This window comes from Rhopalosiphum maidis, chromosome 4 (assembly GCF_003676215.2).
Source record: "Rhopalosiphum maidis isolate BTI-1 chromosome 4, ASM367621v3, whole genome shotgun sequence".
NCBI classification, from domain to species: Eukaryota; Metazoa; Arthropoda; class Insecta; order Hemiptera; family Aphididae; genus Rhopalosiphum; species Rhopalosiphum maidis.
In genome coordinates this window covers 28,369,918-28,397,725 of record NC_040880.1, presented here as the reverse complement: position 1 = coordinate 28,397,725, position 27,808 = coordinate 28,369,918, and the positions used below count along the sequence as shown (strand labels likewise).

The window sequence follows — 27,808 nt, the reverse complement described above, 5'->3', positions numbered from 1 at the left end:
AGTGCAAGTCAACGTAAACGAAACAAAGAAAAAATAAATAGCTACGCGACCTATCTGTCTATCTGGTATTTTATAATTATTTTTTATACCTATTGTTTCTTTTCTCCTTGAGTTATTGATCAAACTCAAATATTTCGTATATATTAAATAAACGCTCTAATTATTAGTTTGAAGAAATATAATTGACGCCGGATACGGAATGTTCCGCATTTTCTGAGGTTTTATAGAGAAAAAAAATTCTTTATTTGTATCACCAGCATCGTAGAGCTCAAGTGAATCCTTCGCCTCGAATAAGTCATATAGTTAATATATAGAAAACGATGCGAGTACCCCGGGAATATTTAGTCTCCTCTTTATGGCTGCAGTGTCCAGCCTTGAGATATTCTTGTCAATATCAGCAGCTATTGCTTTTTACCCATTTTTGTAAGGACGTTAGCATATTTTTTTTTTTAACTATCGTCTTCACAGAAAAAAATCATTTGATGCAATCACGTTTATGTAAAAAAGCGAGCGCAAAAATATTACTGTGGAATGTATACAAATACCAGACGCACATAGATATAAAATCGTATGAATAAAACGTAGTAGACTATTTTTTTTTAATTAAGTTTGCAGTTTAACTTATTGTTGTTTTAGTGCTTATTGTATAGTATATTATTGTCTCGCGTAACTTTATAGTGGGTAGGTACTGGGTACATTTTGAACTTGATACCAATAAATTTCCTAAATTAAATAACATGATAAATTACGTATATACATAGACCTCGTTTTAACATTATAATTAGTTTTTATTTAAATTGTTAAATTGCAAACTCAATAAATAATAGAACTATACATATATATATATGTGTGTGTGTGTGTGTGTGTGTATATATAACATAATATAACAGATAACAACTATAGTATGATAATAATTAATAAATGTAAAATAATAAAAACAATTTTTCATTCAGGTATAAATCAATTGCCCCAATCGATATAAAATCTCTAATAATAGTTACGCTTTTATTGGCTTGTGCAGACGCGCAAATTGATTTAAAGAAAGAGAGAGAGAGACAGAGACAGAGACAGAGAGACAGATAGACCACTGTCTGTGCGTGTCCCAAAACGCGTTTTATAAGACTGATGATATAGGCACATTATAATACATTAATACCCGCCGGATAGATTTTTATCGTTTTTACCATTATGAAAAAGAAACAACGAAATAGGACATTATTATATTATATAGGGGACACCCCGCGAGTGCGAAGACGAACGATTGATTTTATTATACCTACCTACCTACCTACATACACTATTGAAGACTCGGACGGATGGTAAGCTATTCGAGCGAATCCTGATGAACAATGAAATGATTCGCTTGATATTCACACCGATGAATACCCATATTAATTAGACATACACACAATTATATTATTATTGTATTAATCACAGTATTATATTATAATACGTCCGGTATAGGTACAACAGGCTTATGACTGAACCAGGGTATACACGCAGCATTCACCCTCGGGCCGGTAAGGACGAGACAATTACTGCACTATTCGGTTTGTATACACTATTATAATACAAGTATAGGTTATTCATTCATTCATGTGTGTGTATATTATAGGATAATATACTTGTATGTATACCATATGATGATTATTATAGTTAATATTTTTGGCAACCGTCGAGTCGAAATGACAATATTTTATAATATTATACAACAGCTAAATATAAAACATATACAGTACCAACATATTACGGTATTAATTATTATCGTAATACCGCGTTGACTAGAACAGTAAAACCTTGGACCATATTTAAAACTAGTTATATCCCACCCGGCCACCCACGCAACGCCGCCGCGTCACATTTAATCGAATGGAGTTTGCATAATTTTCATCACAACAACAAGAAATACGGTAAAAGGTATTTGAACCGCTACTGGGCGTTGGTGCAGCTGCGTGTTTTTGACAATATTTTATAATGAATGCGTTAAGTATAGTAGACAATTTTTTTTTTTTTTTAATGCGATTGTTCGTATCCACGTCTATGTCAGTTATGTAGCCCAGGGAGAAAATTGTTTGTCCAATTAATTGGAGGTTTTTTAAAAAAACGTTTCGATTTTCTTAAGTTATGTCAACAGCTTTCTAAATCACACTAAAGTATTTAACTGCAGCGCAGTCGCAGTATATATATATATATATGTAGTTAGGAATACGTCGTATTACACACTAATACAATATAGGTAGTAATTAAAAATATTGTAAATATCGGAGAAAATACATCAAATAATAATGCATCAATGAGCAGCACCACTGCTGCCACTGAGCCGAGACCTCACACGCACATGCACGCGGGATTTAATCGAATTAATTTCGTATGGAGCGGACCTCTGCCACTATATTAATGTAGTACAATATTATAAAGTACGACGGTAGGTATATAGATCTATAATAGTGATTTATATAGTTAATTATAATCGTTTTCGGGCAGATTAAATTGCCTAAAATATCAACAATAGATGAATAATAATCATATTGTATAATATTATATTAATACAACAACATCTCAGCAGCAGTGGCGTACCTGAGATCAACGATGGACTCCACTGTTCCGACCTTCCACCCGAGTTGGGGGGCATCGGTTTTTTTTAATACACAATACATAATCATAATAATTGTGTCTATAATATGGTAAAATAATGATTGACAAATTAAGCAAAGTAAAAAGTTATCATTTAAAGTAATGTTTCTTTTTTCGATATACTATTCGAGATCATTTAAACAGGGTTTTTCAATTTTCCGGTACTTGGGATTGAAAACGACTGCGGCGGACGCAGCAACGTTCGTTCTTTTCTTTCATCGACAACACACAAATGATTCTCGCATGAATGAATATATTATTTTATTTCATAAAATATTTGTACGGTCTATTTGTTTTTCGTAAACTCTTGCTATAACTCTACCACAACCACCACCACCCTCAGACGACGGATTACTTTTTTTTTTTTTTAAATACATGACATTCTATTTATTATTTATATGTTTATGCTCGCCTGCTTTAAACAGGTTCGAAAAATTACCATACAATGAACTATTGCTCGTGCATGCGTGTGTGTGCGTGGGTGGGTTTCCATTGCAAGGTCGGCGCTTAAAACGACACGCGTTATCGGAATATTATAACGAATTTAAATACAAGCCCGAGCGACATTTGTTTGTTATTTTGTATATTATATACTCCTGCAGTTCTTGTCGCGCACGAAACGTGTATTTCTTACTTTCATTGATCGACTTCATTTCAGAGCCTATTGTGTGGAACAATACTATAATCCAGTCTCTGTCCGATGCGATGTCAACATAACATCGTTACGCGTTGGTGCAGTTGTAGGTACAGGGAAACAACCTTTATTACGGATACAAATTTTCGTGAAATTTGAAATGCTCACATAAGTTGTTTCGAAATTAAAATATCAAAAAAATACAGCTCGGGACTCTATACAATCCATACTTTTAAATGCCATTATAAATAAATTTACTCTAATATTAAAAATGATTGAGTAAAACGTATTATTTTGAGTGTAAAATTTGCTGTGTTATGAGTTAGTTAGACCAAGTCCACACACCGCACATACGGGTAACATCCTCTTCAAATCACAGCCTTGTAGATACATCGGCAACAGGAATAGGAAACGACCACGCGCGCATTACGAAGCGGTATTATATTATTATTTATTTTTAATCTCAAAGCGGCTTGTGAACGGTGAAATTGATGACCGACTGCTCATAGATTAATACGTCTCGCGGTCGTCTGATTCGCGTACAAGGCAATAATATATATATATATATATATATGTATGTAAACAAAGAGTTAACTATATAATGAGTATACAGCATACATAAGCCGTATTTGGCGCATACCTATAAAAACCAGTATCTGGTACCTGTAATGAATCAGCGATATAACGGTAGGTATAAGCGATTATGTGTCAGATTTTTTTCCTTGCAAACATATACCAATACAACACAACATAGGTATAAGGCATACGCATATAGTCTAAAATATCAAACACATTTATATTGCGTATTTATTATTATTTCGATCGTAATTTGAATTTACCATCAACCGATATATTATTACGTCGAATATTACCTCGCTGCAAATATTTTTTTATTTTTTTTTTGACGTTATACTAATTGTATAGGTAGATAATTTAATTTAGCAACCGTGAAAGGAACGTAGTCTTACAAAATATACTGTCACGATCACATTCTCTGATCAACCGTCTCACATGTGTTGTATCAATACCTAGTCCAAACCATATGTATATGCAGTCTTATTTACTTTAATTACGTTTATCAATATTATAGTATATATATTCATTAATAATTTAAAGAATTTATCGTTAACGTGAGTTTCGTATAGAGGTATATAATGTGTGTGAAGTTAGCCCCTCAACTTCACACATTTAAATTATTCATAATTCATACGTACTACATAAGTACAATTACATTATCTATTAGTATTTGTGAGGAAACAAATTGTATAAAATCCATTTAATTGAATAACGTCGTTCAAAAACTGTTAGCTCTTTGGATTTTCCCCAAAAATTCGTCAAACCATGCGATATGACCGCGATTTGATTTGCTGTCGCGCCAACACTTCCGGTGTCCCGTAAGCTTCCGCATATTAAAATACAATGATAGTTTGTGTTGTCGTACCATCGTATTCTACACTAAGTCACACACACGCGCGCATATATTTTTTTACTTTATTTAAATACATTGTGTATTTAACATCGGCTCCCCTGCGTCGCGGTTCAGGAAAACCGAGTGCCAAAATTGTTGTGGCCAAATTGACCTTTTATATTAAGCCATGGAAGAAACAGAAGAATAATATGATCGTTGTGGTTATAATTCGGGGCCACACTCCTCTACTTTTTACTTGTAAATTAAGTCAACAAAAAATTTGTAAAAGTGTGACTCTAGGCACACTGAGCAGTTTGTCCAAGTGATCAGAAACGTGCCAAAAATAAACGAGAGTACAAACATCTATAAGCTCGTTGATTCGTCAGTGAAAAGTGAAATAGCTGTAATAACGCAATATACTGTCAGAAGAGTTAAAACAAAAAATAATAACATATTTAAGTTAAAATACGGTAGTATTATTGTAAATGTAGATATAATGTAAACGTAGTAAAGCCTTTATTTATAATAAAAATAAATAATAAAAACAATTTAGAATTCGGAGCGTTTCAAAAACCGTAAAATAATGAATAGTTAATGGAATATAATATAAATATATAATGATGATTCATATACCTATGTAATGATATTATGTATACCGTATTTGCATAATTATTTTACGTGTTTGATATAATCATTTTGTCCCATTTTTATTATCGATCTGTATTCTGTATAGATACGTAAAAAATATATTAGATAGGTAGGAGTTACCTACTACTCGTATTTTATATATTATAATAGCGTGGGCTATTCATAAATGTCTTTTAGGGATTTTTACAAATGTCGATTCATTATTATAAGTTATAACCATAAAGTTTTCGCAGTCTACCCTTGACCAGCTCGTGTAATTTAAAGGGCTGAAATTAAATACTCACAATGACTCGACTTTATAGGTATATAAAATGTAACATAAGGCACATATTATATATTTCAAACAATTATTATGATTTTGTTGTGTATTCGCGTTAATGGTTATTATTATTTACAAATCGTTAATAATTATTACTACTTTAAGTGATATATATATAATAAATGTTATTTACTAAAAATATGTGTATTGTATGCATTACGCTGTCGATTCATTAGGTTTCATATTAAGTTACTAATTAGGGTTCTATATACTATTATAAAAATGAATAAAAATTATATAAATATAAATTATCAGCATAATTTTATAAAGGCGCGTACGATTTGTGATAATTTACTGTATAATATGACGTGTTGATTACAGGGAATCAAAAAAATTATTGCTTTAACGGAACCGACGCGGATAAACATACATCAACCCGACGATATATCATAATATACGAACATTTTTATCACAATCACAGTCACGAGTTGTATTCATAATACATTCCGAAATTGTGTATATTTTTAAAATCGGGGTCAAATGTTATTAAACCATAATAATCTGAAAAACGAAATAAATGTTTATTATATAGCTTCACGACAATCGACTGTAACGGCTACTGTAGGTTCTTAAAACCATCGTTAAACGCATCATTAAGCCAGAGGTTATATATTTTGGGGCACTAAAATTTAAACGGCTCATTAAAATCAAATCATCGTTAAACTGTGCCTCATAATAATACCGACGTTAATATATATCAGTTTACCTGTATTTTAAAAATCATGAACAGGTATTACACCTAAGTGCGTATTACTTAACACTATTGCTTCAGTAAATATTATTTTAAACACAATAGAATTACTGAATACATATAGGTAGTTAAATGTTTAAAATAAAATTAGTGTTTTCTGACGATTCGCGGTAAAAAAAACAAAACCACCACACCGTAGCCATTTTAAATTCGAAGATTATTACCACTGTATACGTCTGGCTGTGTTTCGAATAAACTCAGGTAATATGGAAGTTAATTAGAGTTTTACTGCGATACATCAACGAGGAAAACATGTCAGGTCAATTAATGCTTCGATGACGTCGTAGCATAATATTGTAATGTTATAAATTATTGCAATTACCATCAGCATCATGACTATTATACATAGTCATAATATTTTAGTAGGGTGGGTACTCGAGCATTGGGATACTGATAAGATATCACCGGAAATGGATTTTTTTAACGCATGTGAGCTTGCGGCTCAGTTTTAATCGAATTTTCTGACACGAATGATTATTAGTTATTACACACACCACGACGATTCACCATTATAGTAGAATACGAGTTCATAATATAATCTCTAAACATAAGTTCCTTCGTTCAATCTGTAGCCGATTTACGGTGTAACCTCTGTAGTCACATACGGACGGTTATTGTTGTTATTTCATTCATCACATTCGCCGCTTGTCGACCCAGATAAGACCCGACATCAGTCTTCATCGTCATCGTCGCAGTTGTTCTGCACATATTATACACCAACTCGAACTGGTTCCGTCGTATAGGGTAACACAGAGTTAATTTAAAATTAGAGCCGTTAATCCTGCGCCCAGCTAGTATCCTGCAGGCACGTTGTTCAGATCTTTCTTAACCAATAATCGAACGTGAACATTATAAAAAAATCACTTTCCCCAGTTACTCGCGCTACGGTCATTCCTTATTTAAAAAAAAAATGTATTCGCAGGTTTTGTAGAGAAAAAAAAACAGAAAAAATATTCCCATTTTCCACTCCACCTAATTTACATTGTATTATCTATAATTTACATGCATTGTGTTGCTATTGTATCTATATATTGCAGTTAAACGACTAAAATAATTGCACTTTATAGTTTATAGTGTATACCTATATTAATAATATCGATATAATAATATATGCACTATAATATTATATTGGATCGCGTTGAAATAATATCTGCGTACGTCGACATATGTATAATGTACACGGAGTGTATAAACATCAGCGCGGAAAGATAATATTTGAATAATTGTGACATGGCTATATGGAGATATGGGCCGTAAATCGCACGTAGATACAATGGGGAATTTTATTATCTCGGTATACGCCCTATTTTCACAGATTTCGTAATAAAATAGTAATTAGTATCTTTATACATTCGCACAGAACACAGTGAAAAATGTTTTGTCGCAATGCGCACGTTCTAGCCTTATCAATTATAAATTTAAATTAATAATTTATGTGCAATAATAAGGTGATAATTTATTTTATTTTTTATCAGAATAATATTCGATTTATTGAATACAACTCTGTACGATATAATTAAATAATCATAATATTATACGTTATTAAAATAAAAAAATCTTAAATCACTTCAACTTCCAAGTCTACACAAATGCTTCTATCGAAAAAGACGTATTAGCTTCCTATCACTGAACTCTCAAAAGTCCTCCTCAACACCTCAAATGGAAATGATTATCACTTAAATACTTAATCTAATAAAAATAAACACACGCAACAGTCGTTGGCTTTCACGCAATAACATAAAACATCAAATATATTATAAATAACAGTGTCCACAGTTGACGGTGTACGTTTTCGAAATTTTATAATCCGTTATCGACATATTATTATGAAGAATTACGAGTGAGCGTGTACAGTTTTTTTTTTTTTTTAAACTAGGTAGTTATACGTATACACCGAAGCGTATTACCGCTCGGGCGAAAGTCGTGTATAAAAGAGCTACAGACGCAATTAAAAAAATTTCGGAAGATGTCGAGAATATTTTGTGAAAAAAAAAAATATGCAAACACTTCTCGCGTGCGTTGTAATTATTGCTATATTATAAGAAGCACCTCAGGGAGAAAAAGTCACGTTCCAGTGAAACTGCCACCGCGTACAGGTATATAAAATGGGGCAAAATATCGAATCGTTCGTATCCGCCAAACTGGTGCAGTGTATACTAAGAATCATTAAGTGGGACGAACGCTAACCGTTTTTCCTGGCAGCGAATATGAAAAAAAAATAAAACACGATTAATAGTATTAGTAATAATAATAATAGATAATACATTATATTGCAAATTTACAAAATGACGGCATAACAACGTGCGCCATATTTTCTGCGGGATAAGCCTAAATAACGCCGGTCTTCACTGAGACTGCTGATCGCGTGGTGGACTCGACCTTTTCACGTTTCCGACTTCTTAAAACCGGGTCGTGACTAAAACGGTATACGTATATAGTTCAATTAAAACCAGCTGTCACCTGTCCGGTAATCACAAGAACGCGATTTGAGAGCTATAATATTGTTTTAGTACTAGATTTAATATATATATATATATTATCGTGTAGGACTATATAGTAGCTATATATACGTAGTTAATGTAGTGGAGCGAACCAGCAACGCGCAACGGTAGGTGCCGTGAAAGCTCTGCAACAACGAACAACGAGTGCCAAACATCGTCCAAATAATTGGCGCGCGTATAAACAACGGGCAAGGCTTGGGCCTCGAGGGCAAGGTAAGGGGAGCACAATAATCGAATGATACATAGTAATAATAATAACGTTATTACAGTATATTCTCTCAAAATACGTATATTATGTTTTTCGTGCGCATGCCTTTGATGTACCTACCTAGTGAACGCCGTAGCCGCAACGATAACGATCCTTTGGAAATAATGTCAAATATGTAATAACAAACAATAATCGCGATCATATTATTATGACACTCGTGTACTTAAACCTATATAAATGTGTACTGTCGTTAAGAAAATGCGAAAAACTTAAAAATTAATAACGGCAAAAAATATTGTTTTGCAATGGTATTTGTAATCACATGATGTGTATGTAAAAACAATATTTACAAAAAAAACTTTAAAAACTTTTCAAAATAATTAGCTATAACACTTAGATGGATCACTCTGTATAGCTTGGCCGTAATATTTCTGCAGCACGCACGTCATGTGCTGCAGCGGGGAGACCCTAAAAACCTTGACCGTGTCCGCGAGGAACTGGAACAGAGCGTTACATTATTGCTGGAGGTGCACACCAATAATACATGCATATATGTATAATGCACGGACACGCGTATGGGTATATACGGAGGTATAATGAGTGTGTGTGTGTGTGTGTGTGTGTGTGGTATAATCGAATTAAATCTGGGTTAAGTGAACGTCGACGACTACGTGAGGAGTGCGGTGTGCGAGGTTGGCGGCGGACAACCGCGCGGTTTGCGTGCAGTATATACAAAATAACACAGTTACGTGTTCGGCGAAGATTGTTGGACGGACAGCGCGGCGGAAAGAGAGAGAGAGAGAGAGAGAGTGTAAGAGAGAACGAATAATAATATTAATAGCACAAAAAAAAGCAACAGTAAATAATTTTCGCGTGCGCGTAAATAGAGAAAGCTCGAACCGTCTCGATGGGTTCGGGCACGCGCACAACCCTTGTAGCGGTTACGACGACAACGACAACCACTCGTCAATTCGAACGGAATGCAATTCTACAATGATTGTGGTCTACAATATGCAGTGGAAGTGCACTTGTGCGCGATTTTCACAAGTACAGCCAAAATCGATAAATAATTCATTGACTTTGGCTCGCAAATAAGATACTCAATCCATATAATATCGTCCTTTAATATTATAATGCGGTCAGTATAGTCATCCGTATTAGGTCATATTATATAATACTAAACGATTTTTTTTCAGATTTTTAGGCGAATCGCATTCGTTGGCTACCCTTGAATGTGCGCCTGAATTCTCTTTGTTTGGCCAACAATTACCTTAAGTGCTGAGATTTCTGCAGTGAAAAATTAATAATTATATTACATTTGGTAACGGTGAAAATGAAAAAATTAATTAAAAATAATAAACCAATGTGTACGTCGCGTGCTAGATGTCCGTTTTCGAAAAAATTCACGAACGCGCGTTGTAGACGTCATGGTGTTTTTGTAAAATAATAATTATTATCATTGTTTAGCACAGTTTTCGCCTCGTGCACAACACACTTCGGGGCTGCGCCATTTATGAATAAAATGAAAAAAAATTTAACTATACTACCACGTCATCATCGCTGTATAACGTGTTAGGTGTATTTTTAGGAGGACTTGAAGGGATGAAGTCCGCCCAGAATTGTTTAAAGCTCGTTTGTTATTTTAAGTAAAATGCGAGCTAAATACATACTACATTTTATTACGTATACACTGCAATACGTTTTATTTTTGCTCTTAAATTTTAAAAATACCTATTAAATTTAATTTGCAATATTTAATATTGCTATAAATGTGTGAAGGTGACTCCGTCCCCATAACCTTATTTGAACTCAGCTCTTTCTAGCTTAAATGCCTATAATTACTCATATTTTATGTATACAACTCTGGTTATATTGCATCGATCGGCATAAATGTGCCCACGCGTATATAATTACCGATAGACAGTCAGAGAACACATATTATTTAAGTACTATTAATATTGTAAAATAAATCGTTGCGAATATTACAAATTAAACCGGTCAAGAAGATGTTATTAATAATACTATACTATAAGGGAGTCTGTCGCCTCGCCGGACGTAGACCGATAAGGAAAAATAAAAATGCGAACACCATATGTGTGTGGGGCACCACACACAAGTCGGTCAAACTACAGCACGTGGTCGACTTATCATACATTATTACATTTTTTCGAATTTTTTTCTCCGAAATATTGTATTCTGCACTACATGACCACAGCGTGTGTGTGATTTTAAACCCAATTCGGAGGATTTATCGGTTTCAGCAGATTGCGTGTTATATACATTTCGTAAATACATATTATATAAATTATGCGTCGTAACCCGTAAGTATACTTGACGATAACGTACGATTTTTAAATAGTGATTTACGCCTTTTATGTTATAATATATAATAAAATTATGTAAACATGTCGTGTATGTCACGGAGATTTTTACTATTTCGCTTTAAAATTGCGTTTAAACAACACGTCAAATCTTCGCAACACACACCCCGTGATATATGTTTATGTGCTTTAAAATATTGTGTATTTTACAAAATATATAAAACAACAGTATTGTTTTTATGTGACACGACATTATAGGAATATACTCTCTAACCGCCTTTGTTAAGGATTTTCGCGATTTTTTTTCTGTCCCGATTTTACAGGCTTATAATTTCCTATCCCTCAAATATTACCACGTCTCATTTTATCTTTTTTCTCCTTGTGTTATAAGTATATATATATAATATATATTGATGTATGATATACAACTAAATCACACAAAATGTGTATCCTATAATGTATGCGTTATGTATTTTCTTTTTACTAACACGTGTTTGTCATCGCTTCGTATAATTTTGTTCGAAGAAAAGTATTATTTCAATGAGTGTATGGGATCCAAACGAGTAAATATTGTCCGAGTTAATAATATTATTAACACATGGATAAATCGACGCACACTGAGCAATAGTAATACGCATCACAAATCACAATACTATTATATTATTCCGCGGAGGAAAGTGTTGATAACGAAAAGTGTGTACATTTTTCTTCCTATATAGTTTTCAATTGAAAAATATCTTCGCAGATGTATATCGTGTTGTGATCAAATATCTTTAAAAGCTTGACCAGCGGAGCACAAAATTCCAATATTATTACCAAGAAATATAACACGCCAACAGCACAAGTGACTTCACGTCACCTATACCTAACTAAAAATATTATTGAAGCTGACATTTTAACGGGACGCAGCGGTTGGACATGAGATATTTTTACCAAAAATACCAAATATTCTCAAATTATTTTCTGGTACTATTCCGGCGGGTAGGTAGGTACACACAGTTTCCAATAAAAGTATCTTTCGTTGTGACAAATAAATGAAACCCGAGATCCATTGCGGTGTTTTTCCGGAAAGTATTTTTTTCACACATTCCTGTATTCACGTGGACGATAAATTGTAAAGACCATAAATAATGTATAGAATACTCTTACACATATTTATACAATCTTTGTTGCGATAGCGTAATCACACTGTTTTTATTTGACATTAAGCAATAAAAGTGCGCTGTAAATAAATAAATGTATATATGTTAGAGGTATTAGAGCTTACATATTTTGTTCTATTCACTTGAACCGGTTTTCAAATATATGTTTTAATGAATAATTTTTTAATATATTTTATGGAAATTTTAATATAATTATAAATTTATAAATATAATTTTCAAGAGAACAAACAACACATTATATTGTAATGCGTTATATGATGTCAAGACTATGAAAATTCTTATAATATAATATATTATTATGATTTAAGCCGCGATAACGATTTCGTATCACGTATATTATACTATATTGACTCGATCGGCACGTTGGCATGGGAACATTTGGAAAAAAAAAATGTAAAATCGGAGCAAGTACAGATACATCCCCCGGTATAATATACGCTGTTTACGGTTATGTATTGTAATTACACGCAGCTCAAGACAGGGTTCGTAAATTTTCCGTTCCGCGTGTGGAGAACAACCGGCTGCGTTCGTTCGGCGGACAGCTCACGCGAAACCGTCACTCGATGCGCACGGTGCCGTGGTGTCGACCGCCATCGCCACTATAAAAAGCATTATTACAGGGGATGATTGTGTTTATAATAACTCGCGACGACCAAAACGCGGTTGAAAATGCGCGTGCTTTTATGTGCGTGCGTGCAAACTATAAGTTGCTATCGTTGTGTTTTAAATACATATATTAATATATATATATATTTTACAATTTAGCTACGTGTCGTATATATTGCGGTCTAGTCGCCCGCGCGCAAAATAGAAGTAGAAAATGTATAATATTCATGAAAATAAATTAGAGCCTATAATAAATACTAAACTCACGCGAGTCTTGACGGGGAGAGTTATTAGTTCGGGGAGAAAGAAAAACCGAGTGACCATTTTACGTACAGAGTATATATAGCACATATACATTACATTGATTACACCGTGTATATATTTGATTTGAAATAATTTGATAATCCAACTACCTTTTCTATCTGAGTATTATCAGTGATTGATATTCATCGATCGTGTAGACTGAATAGTATTTAGACTATCTACTAGAATGGTATACATAATTTTCGTTGTGAAAAATATAACGTGATAAATTAAAAATGTATAATTTATCTGATTTACACTTTATATCAAGTAAAAGTCTGTGTAATACAGTAAAATCAATTATATTCTGAAAATGCCATTAACGTTAATTAAAAAAAAAAAAATGCGTTATCTAGATGTACCTAATAAATAAGCACACGCATGTAGAACGCGAAAAACAGAACAAATATTAATTTTGGATACATATTTGTCCAAACATAATTTTATCTCCGAGTAATCTAATATAATAAATAATATTATAAATTATTATTTATAATTAACAAAACCGAAAAACGGTGTAAATTTCTTTATCGAAAAATATTTTGTATTATATTGTTGTGTGTATTATACATCGTATACAACAATTTATAAGACCCTATGGAAATCAAAAAATCTTAATTAAAGCATACTTTGAGTTTTACTTAAAGTCACCAAATATGATAAACTCAAAATGATATCATACTAATAAAATAATAAAAACAAAAATCAATTTTCAGAAATACCTATTTTTAAAGTCAATCGATGGAGTTGAAGAATACTGATATATTTTATTATATCCAAATATCGATCGATTGGTTCAATTCACAATAATTGAAGTACTTACACTTTTATAGTTCTATTCACACTCGTGTGTGCTATCTCCATCTTACAAGTTTCCAATTTTGTATTGTTAGCTTAAAATTAGAATGAATCGATCGTATCATCAAATTAATTATTTTTGAATCTGTTTTAAAGATATAAATATTATTTGTGTTCTCTTGTTAAAGTTTTATTATTTTAATTTTTGAATTAGTTATAAGTATATTTTGTTTAAATTAATATTTGTCATACTCATATTATATTATCCATTATTTTAAGATTGATAATAAGTCAATTCACTCTAATATATTTAAGCAAACTACAATTCTGAACGTCAATTTGGATATGTTGTGATTTTGTGAATTATTAAGACGAAAACAACACGTGTGAGACTATTGCGTCTTCTAAAGAAGTACCATGTGCGTTCATATTGTACCCTACGTGCGCGCTACTGCTGTAGATGATAGTTTTTGAGGTTTATTATTCGATTTTCGAAGAACAGAAAAAAATCGTCACGGCCGTACAACAATAATAACCTAAAAACACAAGCAGTGCGATCTAATGGTCTTACAATTCCCCCGGACGACCGGATATCCACGTCGTGCACAAATTGCATACAATCCACGTGTATAAATTGCTGCGTGATGTACATTATACGATTGCGATAATGACGGGTCTAGGTGCGCGAGGATTATCGCTTGAAGGCTTCCCGCTGTGGATGTAGTCGACGTTATGTATATAAAAATATAATATTACCGCAATTGAAATTTTCAGTATTGTACGCCGAGACTATGCGATTCGTGACGTACAACACGATTTTACGACATTCGAATTTCGACTTCCGCGTGCGAGAGTAGGTACCCATTATTATAGTAAGTATACCTAATGTTTAAATATATAATATATTGGTACAATCAAGTTTGGACGATTTTGCACTACAATTGGATTCGCGATATCGGGATTTTGCCTATTCAACAGATAAAAGTGTCGTGATCATCAGGTCAATACGGTGCAAATATCTACGATAGCCGCTACTTAATACATACATCAATAACCCACGTTGTACATAGCATCTTATTCATACAGAATAAAATAATTCTCATTGCAAACGGCATTGAACATCGTCGTGCTGTAGGTATTCTCTGCAGAAATGTTTAGAATAAATAAGATCGTGATTACATCAAACTATATAATGAAGTACCCAATAATTATTATAATATATTTTTGTACTTTACGTATGTTTCGACGTTCAAATAATGCTTACTAATTTTGAAAATCAAACTTAACGTGTTTATCGTACCGTTTTAATGAACCTGCTCTATAGAAAAATGCTCTATTGATAAGGATGATATCCTTATACATAAAAATGTGCACATTGTAAATTATAGCAATTAGTTTATTAACACTCGACAAACCTCAAGGTAAAACTAATTACACAACAATAGCGTACCAAATTTTTTTAAAGTGTATTAATTTTAACTTGAATACAAGAACAAATTAATTCCTAAGCAAAAATCGTTTAAATTCAATTATAACATTTTTATTCATAATACAATAAACGTCATGCATAATAATTTGTATAATGTATATATATATATATATATATATTATTATATTATATTATCTACTGTCGTCAGATTCACGAACACGTCGAAATTCTGGGTTAGGTTAATGTAATGTGACGCTTTGCATATTATAGGTTTATATAGTCTTGAAGTTTCATAGTCGATTCTTCTGTTCATGACAATGATGGCAATTTCTTTAAAAAAAAAAAATTCAAAAAATATGTACGATAAGTTACACTTTGTATAATAAACGTACATACTTAATATCAATAAAACGAATATTTTGGTTTTAATTTTTTCTTCAAATTTGAAAGGCAAGAATAACAACATTTAATGTATTTTCGAATTTTTTGATCACGAAATTCAAGTTTTAATGCGTCACCGTATACTTAATTGTTATGCACGAATCAAATAAGAATGTAAATCACGCATTCGTGTGATATTTTCTATAATATACGATAAAACAAATTAAATTTATTGTACATTTTGAATAAATTATAGACATTTCAATATTATGTATAATAAATAAGCAATACAAAAAAAACCCATTTAAATCAAGTCAAATAATACTTTTGAAATATATCTTGATGTATTGTATACACAATATCCACACATATATGAGCGTAACTGTATTTTTTTGCGTGGATCATTTAATATATGAGTGTATTATATGTGCGAATTCGTTTTGATACTTTTCAACGAAATAATAATGAGATGCGTCCCCTCGGGGGATTTGTGGCTTGGCGTCGCATCTATCTATATCAGAAACGTCGGTTGTGACGTTTTAATAGCATATATTTAAAGAAAAAACTCGGGTAATAACTATGTAATTTTAGGTTAATCATAATATAAAAAGACATGCCATGAGTAGATCGCTAAGTAGGTAGTTATTACGCATTAAAATAAATGTGTATATTATGTCTGCTATAATTGAAATGTAGAAAAATATTTAAATCCAGAATGTGAGGTAGTCTATAGTAGAATATACTCTATCGACAGTGTTCAATCGGGTGAAAATAGTGCGTTGATGTTCGACATATTATAGTTCAATCGAAATTAATTCGACAATTCATATTATATACCTAATTTATGTAAGTTCATCCACGTTTGTTTATAACATAACATTTATTTTACTTTTGTGTTTAAACTGCACTGATCCACAGTTCCCACCAGATCAGTTTTCAAATAGTATATAGTTATCTTGTTTGATGCTAACAATATTAAGTAATTTATAATGTTATATATCGGATTACAACGACCACATATATATAACATACACAATCTATAATGAAATTTATATAGTTGTATATAGGAATCCAGAAATTTAGAAAATTAGGCCAAATTGTGAATTCGATAATCTCAGAGTTAAATCAAACGATATATTTCCAACAAGAAAAATCAAAAATTCGTCAGGAGTAATAATACCTATTACACGTATGTACGACCTAACCTATAACCTATATCATGTATTTATATTTTCGGCCCATTACTCATATAATTTCTAGTAAGGTATATAATATGCAATAATAGTATACATAAGTGTACTTTGAATGTTGTAATTCTAAGTATTTGTATATTTAACCATCTAATATCAATACTATATAATTTACGTATTTGAAAGTTCTTCGTTGAAACGTTTTTGAGAAGTATTTCAAGTATTATATCATAGATAATACAAAAATTTTGAACAGATCTTTTACATTATAAGTGTGTAAATACGAGAAATAATATTTTATAAAATATAATACCGTCTAGAGGATTCTCAGCTGTATCGGATAATCTGACGGAAATCCGTCTAGTGTCGACAACCGCACTGCACGCGTTGCATTATAAATTGCAATACGACTTAGTGCTCGCCGCGATGCCGCCAGCGTCTTCCGCTTTTCGATTTTCGTGACACATTTAAAACGATTATCATTACTGGACATATAAAAAATACAAGTTCCGTACGGCATTAGCTTACAACGAAAATCCTATTTGCATTGCTATGTCGAAGAGAATTGATTATACAAAATATAATATTGTTTGGTTAAGTCTTATGTGATCGGCGTATTGCGTAGGCAATATATATGATCATATTATATGATTCGTCCCGTCAAGGAATAGATTGATAACAGACAGTGGTCCGTGGGCCGACATTGTAAGAAAAAGATAATATACACTTAAGTTCCTATCGTATGTACGTGTGTTGAGTATTAAGTATTTCTTTTAAACACTGATATGTTTTGGTAACCTATAACAGAGTATATGTGATAATCTATAATGCACTATGTATACTGTAAATAGTATACACATGGTCAATTGGACTACACGTATTCTATGCGTATTGATTATCAGTGTATTTATAACAGATTAAAAAAGCACCTCAATTACTCCACGAAAATTTAATACGAGTATAAAAATTTGAAAATAAATTCTTTGTCAAATTTACGTTATACATTATAATATTATAATGTCAACATTTATAGGATATTCATAAATTAAAAAATTAGGTATATTTAAATGTCGTTTACCGTTTTTTGAAATCGACCAATATCGATGTAAGTATATGTATAGGTACATCCGTTTTATATCCCATTTATTAATTAGGTTTTTACCTGTTATATTCGATGTTATGTTTATTATATAAATCATGAAAACTGTCGAGCCCTTGAGCTTTGACACAGTAGCCTTTCGGCGGGCTTACATTAAAATGGCAGTGTTTTGTGTGTATATAAATTGACTTTTATACAGTGAACGTGTATAATATGTATAGATACCATATATATATATATATGTCTACATCAACATTTTAATAATGCGATATAATATCAAATGTATTTGCAAATAAATATGTACAAAATGTTCCATATAATATGTCAGTGCGTAGTCAAGTGGCTATAATATTCTATGGCAATATAGTTGGACATGGGAATAAAGCAAGATGATAGCCGTAGTATATTTATAATATTATTTAAAACCGGTACGCCTATAATAGTGGCATTTTAAGTGTAGTGGAATATATTATAATATACCACCGCACCGGTACCATAGAGGTATAATAATTCAGGTTATAGTGGTTACTGTATGACTGCTATAAAGACGTATCTGTTCTATTAGCATAATATTGTTTTAATTTCAATGTAAAAATTTGTTAATCGTAACAACCATTAAAAAGTTATAGAATAATAATTGTTTTGATAATCTAATAATTACTGTTCTTCAAATTTGAATTGTAAGTATCATTATCGCATATTTTACTATGTTTTTACATTCCATAGTTTTAGAAAATAAAACAATCAATATAACGTTATATTAAATGTATAAAATATAAATCCAAAGTGAAAAAACAAATTCGATAATTTATATTCAAAATAGTGCGATCAATTCTCCGGTATAGAATATAGATTTAGACAATAAAAACGTATCGCATTCGATTTGTGAGATCGTCTCACATTTTAAACGTATTATACTTATACGCCTAATACGTCGTTATAAATCCTATTTGAAATCCAACACGATGTTATATGTGGTAGATTTGTAATCCGCGTTTCTAAAAATTTGATAAAAGATCGAATTTTTCAAAACAATAATATATTAGTTGAATGAATCTTCTAACGTAAAAAGTAGGCCATATACATAAGTCTAAAATGTATTATATTATATTAGTAGATATTATAATAATAGTTACCACTTTGAACGATAATAGTATTAAGAGCACAACTAACGCACAGAGTGTGATCATGATAAGGATAACAATGGATACAAATCATGTAGAAAAATGATGGTGGAAAACAAAGAATTGAGGAAAAATGAAAAGAAGTATCCGGAAATTAAGTAACGGAAGAAAATTCTTGAAAAGAAAAATATCTTCCATTTATAAAAATATTATGTGTTTTTGTCACTTAATATTTTTAGCTATACATAATCATTATAAAAATACTAAGTATATTTATTAGCTCAATTTTCTTCTCACTAAAACGATTATATAAAGCATTTAAATTGGTTTTCATAGTTTTTTCTTATTTATCGATATGCTCACCTAGTTTGTTTAAATCTAATTTTGTGATCTGCAACTATCTCATACATTATTTTAATTAATTTCCAAATAGTTGTATAACTTTTTTCTATTCATGTTTAAAAATCTTATGTTTTAATGCTCACCCAAATTATTAATTGTTCTATAATTCTATATGACTTTTAGACAAAGTCGCGAAGTTAACATTCCATGTAAGTGAAGGAAATAGTATATAGTAGTATTTTAAATATTTAAGTGAACAGTAGATTTTAACTTTTTGTTTACAAGTTTTCGACACATGGCTATATTTTTTTAAATTTAATACATGATAATTTGCAATCTGTATAAAAATAATTACAATACATATACCATATAAAATAAATGTGATGTAAGAAGTTAGGAAACGCATGGGTGAGGAAGTCACCCAGTAACGCACCCCAAATGAATACACACACAACTTATATAATATTATAAATTGATTATTTAATTTTTTTTATAAGATTTTTTTCCTGGACTTATTTTCATTTTCCTAGAAAAACATTAATCGATTTCCTTCAATTGTAATATTGTCTTATTTTTTTATTGTATTATAACCTATGTAAATTATTATATTTCAATCTAGATTGTTGTTTAATCTGGTAAGTCATACTTGAGATTAAATAACGAGATGGTATAACTTAGGTTAGTTGAATAGTTATGTTACATAGAATACTATAATATCTGAATGGGGCCGTACCTATATAATAGTTCCTAGAAAATGAAAGATATTCCTAGTATTGTAATGTAGTATGTACCTATAATTAACACATTAGACGCCAAATCAACTTAAAATATTATTTCCTAGTGTTCCAAGGCAGGAAAAAATTATAATTTATTATTTAATCAGACCGTACAGATAATATATGTATGTATAATAAAATAATTTACGTAGTACATAATACATATTATATATAAATATATATAATTATACATGTTTAGCAAGTAAAAACTAAAAACCTGTCTAGACGGCTTAAATGTAAAAACCTTGTTTATTGTTATTTTAAAGGCCTGGGCAAATTGATTAAATACATGATACACTGCCTTGGCAACATTACCTGCGGCTCATAGGTAGGGATGTGGTACTATTTCTTACATTTCATAGAAATACACCGTAATCAATTTATATTATTTATTATAGGAGCATAATGTGTATATATATATTTGATTACAAACACCTACGGTCAAGGTGTCAAAAAGGGTTATAATTTCTTAGACACGAGCGAGATGCAACTCTTTTGTGACGTTAATTTTAATTGCAAAAGTGTTATCAGTCATACCTACATTTTGTAAAGTAAATTAAATGTAAGTATACTGTATACGTATATTTACAAAGAAATAGTTATTTCATTTGTACATGCGTGTATGATAAATTAATAGGTTATTATTGGATAAGTCAAAATAAATTTAATTCATGTGTAACTAATATATCTATATTATTACAAATCGTATTTGCATTATACCAGCCAATGTTTTTGTTTTAAAGCCTGAATTGAAGTAACAAAGATTAAAAGGAAGATATTGTATATAATATGTATATATTTTTATGTGAACATCGATTATGTGGACAATAGCTGTATTATGACATTATTTTTATCAAGTCATATACATTTCAGGTACTATAAAACTGCGCTCAATTTTGATAAAAAAAAAAAAAAAAACAGATAATAAATAAAGATGTAAACTTTACTACACACGAGTATGTAACAAAGTAATTAATGTATTCTCGTCAAACGATTAAGTACGCACATTTTATATCTCCACATTCAGCTTAGGAAAATAAAGTATAGGTATTCCACACGACCTATATCATCATGGCCGACAGGTGTTCGTTTTGCGAGGTTAGTTTATATACTTTAATTTAAATTAACTTAATTTGGTCAATAGAAATACATAATATATACAATTATTATTATATTACTGCAGCTATAACGATTTGTAAAGAAGGGACAAAAGATCAATATTCCAATTTTTATGTAAATGTTTAATTTATTTATTTAGCAGTAGTGGATTATTGGTAACTATTTACATAATATAAAATTATAACATGATTAATATTACACTGAATCGTCTGTAACCAGAAATAATATCCTTATTTTGATAGACGTCTTTATAAAAAAATATTTAAAAAAATGTCTTTTATAATATGTAATAAAATTAATATAAAATCAATTTTTAAAAATGCATACAATCTAAAAATATATAATAAGTATTAATAAATGATAATTTTATAGAAATATCATTTCATTATTCAATAACCATATCTGCATTAATGATTCAAAAACAACAAACTTTAGACAGTTTTTTTTATAGATTTTCTATTTGGAAAATTACTTATTTATAATATTCATTTGGTTGCCACATCCGGGCAGTGGGCACAGAAATGAAATTATGTACTGGCACGACGAATAAAATACCATTCAAACGAAAAATAATGTCCTTCCACGACATAATATTATAACAACCACAATATTGCGTATAGCGCCGGTAGTCTGGTATCAGGTATTGTGCGAGTGCGTATGTGTTAGAATGCCCAGTGGTGACAAAACACGTATTATACATTACGTGAATCGGACGGAATACAATAACAATGAGCTGGACGTCTGGACCGGACGAGACAGCAATACAGTATATAGCGGGAAGAGAGCGATGGAGAATACAACAAAAACGCAGGCATATAATAAACACGCATAATTAATAATATGATATAATTTTAATAACGCGTCTACGAATAATAATAATCAGGCCGTTTCGTACGCTTTACCGGTTCATATATTATTATATCCGAATGACGATGATGATACTAATATATCATTATGATGGTCGTCTAAATAACACAACCGAATCGCGGCGGGATACGGCTGAAACGCAAAAATCCGAATAAATAAGACCCGTAGGATTCGAGAAAACATACGCACATCGCGGTCTACTCCAATAATAATATAATACGCATATACTTATGTAACGGAAATGTTTTCGTTTTATAATACATGCATTGTATGGATGATGTGTATTGTAATGAAAACGGTGGATAGAAGAACGTTTGTTTATGTGCATCATATTTTATGTGATATTATTATTATTATTATTATTATTATTATTATTTAGAAAGAGATACGGCAACCGGTTTTCGGAAATACCTAGTGTATACTGTATATACACTATAAGGCAACCCAAGTTATGTATATAACAATATATATATATGTGTATACCGGTATATGTCGACCACGTGATATACACTTTCTACGCGTGCGCACCCGGACAAGGTATTTTCGAATTTCCTATCCGTTCGGCGCAGAGCAGCAGACGATAACTGAGAAGTCATGGATGAACGTACTCGGTGCGGACAATTGTAAATGTCCACCCTCGGTACAGCGGCCAGAAAAATTATTTGTAAAATGGTTTTCACCAGTGTTGGATATCGAATATCTAACCTTTTCATACTCGGTGTACCATGTGCAAAAAAAAAAAATAAACCGACTCTATGGATGCCAACTCGTATTTGATAAAAGACGACCCATACAAATTATTGTTGCTGTTCTTTTCGAAAAGAGAAAATAGAATTCAACGAAACCCATCGCAGTTTATACAATGTATTTAATATATTATGCGTTCTCAGTAATAGCCATTAGACGATAATATCCTTCAAACGCCGAAACCGTACGTATAGTTTATTATTAAAAGACTCGAATAAAACACTTGGCGGCCGCGCGAAATACTAAAACTATAACTGCGATCAAACATTTTACCGTATCGGAATAAATTATTGTACACCATTTAATAAATGCCGAGACGTTCGCATATTCATGTTAATTGCGGTATATTTTAAACGACATTGTAGTTCGTTTAATCTATTGCCAGCAATTTCGTTATTAATTTTCACTATAATACACACACTAAACAACACACAGTATAAGTAATATAACGTATACCCAATACCCATATAATATTTACGGGTTAGAAACAAAATCATGGGATTATTTCGATCATATTTGATATTTGTAATGGTAAATTGGTAAATTATGTTATGTGAATAGATAAAAAACTATAGAGTAAAGACTAATAAATTATTAAATGTATATTTAAAAATTGTGCGTTTCCTTTATTAGAAAATCACCCCTCGTTCGGAGTACAGTTTTTGTATTTGCATATACTCAATACTTGTCAAGGACATGAGGACAATCGTAAAAAAAAACACAGTTCAATAAAAAAAAAAGCACGTCTGGTCACCAATGTCACCATGATATGAATAACTAACGACAACGGCGTTGGCGGTGACGGGGCGAACTCGCTGCTCGAGACGGGTTGTTGCCGAGTGCTCGTGTAGTGATGTGTACAGTGTACACGTGGTATTCACCGATCGAATCGTTTGACAAAACATCTACACAGTATAATAATAATATTATACCGAATGTTGGCAGACGGTCACAATATATTACGCACGACTGAAGAGTTATTTTAGAACGGTGCACCATAAAATAACGCATGTACCAGCGGTCTTTGGATCCGATCGCTGGAGTGGAGGACTGGTCGTGCCGGAAAGGGATATTATATCATATTATATATATATATACGTATACTGACGTACTACAGTATATGTATTACGCAGTATACGTGTGTCTGTCGCTTTATTTGTTCTTGCTGCCGCATCGAAAAGTCAGTAGAATTGTATATATATGTACATAGAAATCCGGGTTGCGAACGACATCTTTCTCAAGTATATGATATTATTATTACTGCAGTTTCGTGCGATGAATTTGTTTCGGAATGCTCTCTCGCACGCACCATGCCGCCAAATAAATATTAATGCATAATAATGTATTAATGTATTATATATACGTGCGTTTTGCCTGTTTGCTCGTCGCCTTATATTGCAGCAGGGTCCTATGAATAGGATCGATAAGTTATAATATAATATATGTTGCGTATTATTTTACTTTACGTTCTTCGCAATAGATTGTACTGATAGCTGGGTAGTATCCCCACTTGAGTGACGTTATTTTTATTATTTTTTTCTCGATTTAAAATTAATCGATTGAAAAATATGTCATTTTGTTGTCAGCCTTCCTTCATACCATCAAAAATGACGTTACCTCAGACTACACTCGTAGATATGTGGGTCTTGTATAGCTAAGGTTGTATCATTTCAATTATAATAACCAGGTAGGCACATCATTTTCTAATACACTCGTGTACAGTTTACAGGGCTTAAATTTATATACGTATATATGCGACAATACTTATGAAATTCACCCTCTATGTGACAGCTTGCTACACGTCAAATAAGAATATACTACACACACACACACACACACACATTTACACGATACATAGCAACCACCGATGGCAAACAGATTGTTGTACGCGCGTTTGTAATATTATTAAAATACATAGGTAGGTTGGTTGTGCGTATTATACAGTCGATCGATTGTTGTCCGCGCGTGGCTAGTTTGTTATACATATATTATATATACTGGGGTCGATTTTTGTATTTACATACGTCAATAGGCTCGTAAATAATATCCACCGAGTTCATTTATGTAGATATACCATATACTGTGTGCGACGCGTTATGGAAATGCAGTAAAATCGTAAAAATATAGCTAGGTATTGTATGCAAAACGCTAATGCACGCGCATGGAAACTCAACCGAAGCACTTTATTGTTCGTTAAAAAAAAATGTGTACATTTTTAATGAAAAAAAACTCAAATTTCTCAAAAAAGAGTTAATGTAATTTTCTTCGACAATATGGGCTGATAGGAGAGAGGATATCCAAGGTTCTAAGCTGACGGAGAAGTAATGTTGGCGCCACGGCAAACAGTAACTCGACAGCTGACATCTCGCAATAAGTCCGCAGTGCGTGTCGTCCAGCGATCTAGCAGTCGGCCGCTGTTGTCAATTTCTGCGGTATTTACCGACACGTGTATACCTATACTTTTATAAATTCCCAAAACATCGCGTTGTATGTAACCAGACAGCATTGTATGCAATACACAACTAGATACACACAATACTAAATAAACACATTAAGACGATTACAGGATTTTTATAAATACACACCATCACTGGGACGATTACCACAGAACTTATATATTATATCAAGACGCACAGTTGCAATTAATATTCCGAACGCAGCGCCTCGATATAATTAAAGTCGACGAATTCGCGTGCGAACCGAATAGCCACCAGGGTCGGGTGTCACGCGATTTGTTGATCCGCTGTAGGGGAGAAAATGGCCTTTTGCCCTTTAGTCTTTACGCCCGATGTCGCAGAATTGACATTAAAAAAATCGTTGAAAACATCAAATTGTAAGTAACCAATATTATTTTTTATTACGCGTACAAAACCAGGTAACTTAACCAACAAATACCGTAGGCATCAGCAAATTATTATAAAAAAAACGAAATCCCATGTTTTAGGTGTAATTTTCACTTTAAAGTGCATTTTGATTAGGTATGTCAATCACGGAATACGAAATTTTAAAATTTATATATAAATGTATACATGAAAATGCACTGTAAACGTTGATATAATATAATCCGAAACTTATATTCAAATATGACGGTTCACCAATGAAAGCAAAATTGTAGATCGTCCGAAACAATGCTCAAAATATATATTTTTAGGGCAACCACGTAAAATATATTATATATATATATATATATATTATTCAAAAACGAGAGATTGGAACACACAAGTGAAACTGAGTGATTTGCACCACTGCATCTGCTCAAATATAATCAGTTCAAAAGTTGATTTCAAATTTTTACACTAACAAAAATTGCGAAACAATACGTTTTAGACATGTACGATGTACCCATAATTAAAGCGAGCATAGGAATGAAAACAAAAATAGATACAAATAATATTATAGACGTAAAAAGAGTTGGAATGTAATTTGCGAACAAAATAAAAATAGACATACAACAGCATAATATCCGAAATGAATATAATAAATTACGAAAATCTACTAAAAACAACGTCCCTATGTACGGCGATGATGGACATCTAAAGATGAATTTAAATCAGCAACTACATGATAACAGTAATAGTAATATAAACCTATAATATGTCGGGATCGCAGTAAATATTTTCGGAAAATTATTATAGGTTTTAACTTACCGACGACGTATTATATTGCTGCGTTCGTTTCTAGCACATAAAAAAAAAATCACAAAAATTGAAAAAAAAAATATTAAACGATTAAAAAATTCACGCCGATCTACGTGATCGAAACAACACTTCCGAGAACTGAAAATACTATTAATACTATTTAAATATTATTATAATTTGAAGTTGTATTATTAATTATTATTATTATTATTATTATTATATTGGCGCTACGACAATGATGGTTGTCGGGTCTTCGATAGCGACGCACTACGGCTAACGACGGTGGCGGCGGCGTGTCGTGTGTGAGAACTGCTAACGAGACGCGCGCTCGTTCTATGACGGTGTGTCGGCGACTGTCGACCGTCGAGTGTCTGCGGCACTTGGGCACTCGGCAGCGGCGGCGACGGCGGCATCGGCGGCGGAGAACGAGGACGCCGGCCATGTGTTGAATACGGTTCCGCCGCCGTCGTCCTCGGGCTGCGCTGATTGCGCTGCAGTTGCTCCTCACCGGCCGCCGCAGCCGCCTCCGCAACACCCTTTGACGATACACCGGTCGTGAATGTATAATATGTAATAATATGTACTAGCGGCAATAGTAACACCTCACCCCCGATCAGACGTCACGACGTTCAACCCTTTGGCGTGTTTATATACAGTCACCGCTCAAACATTATATTATAATAATGTACGGTCGTATATTATAATATACCTGCGTATGTATGATATTATATAGGTATCATTATTTATTATTATACAATGTATGTGGACCTGGCCACAGTGGTCACACATCGTGCGGTATAGG

The 27,808-nt window shown here is 32.1% G+C and overlaps 1 protein-coding gene across 2 annotated transcripts in view; it reads right to left on the bottom strand.

The window, feature by feature from the left end:
• The window catches only part of LOC113548011 (beta-1,4-glucuronyltransferase 1), a 65,868-nt gene extending 38,492 nt beyond the window's left edge, over positions 1-27,376 (bottom strand). For both annotated transcript variants that reach the window (XM_026948643.1, XM_026948644.1), the window contains exon 1: positions 27,016-27,376. The gene's annotated coding sequence lies outside the window, so the exon portion shown is untranslated. The remainder of the gene's footprint in view (positions 1-27,015) is intronic.
• Positions 27,377-27,808: the final 432 nt, after the last annotated feature.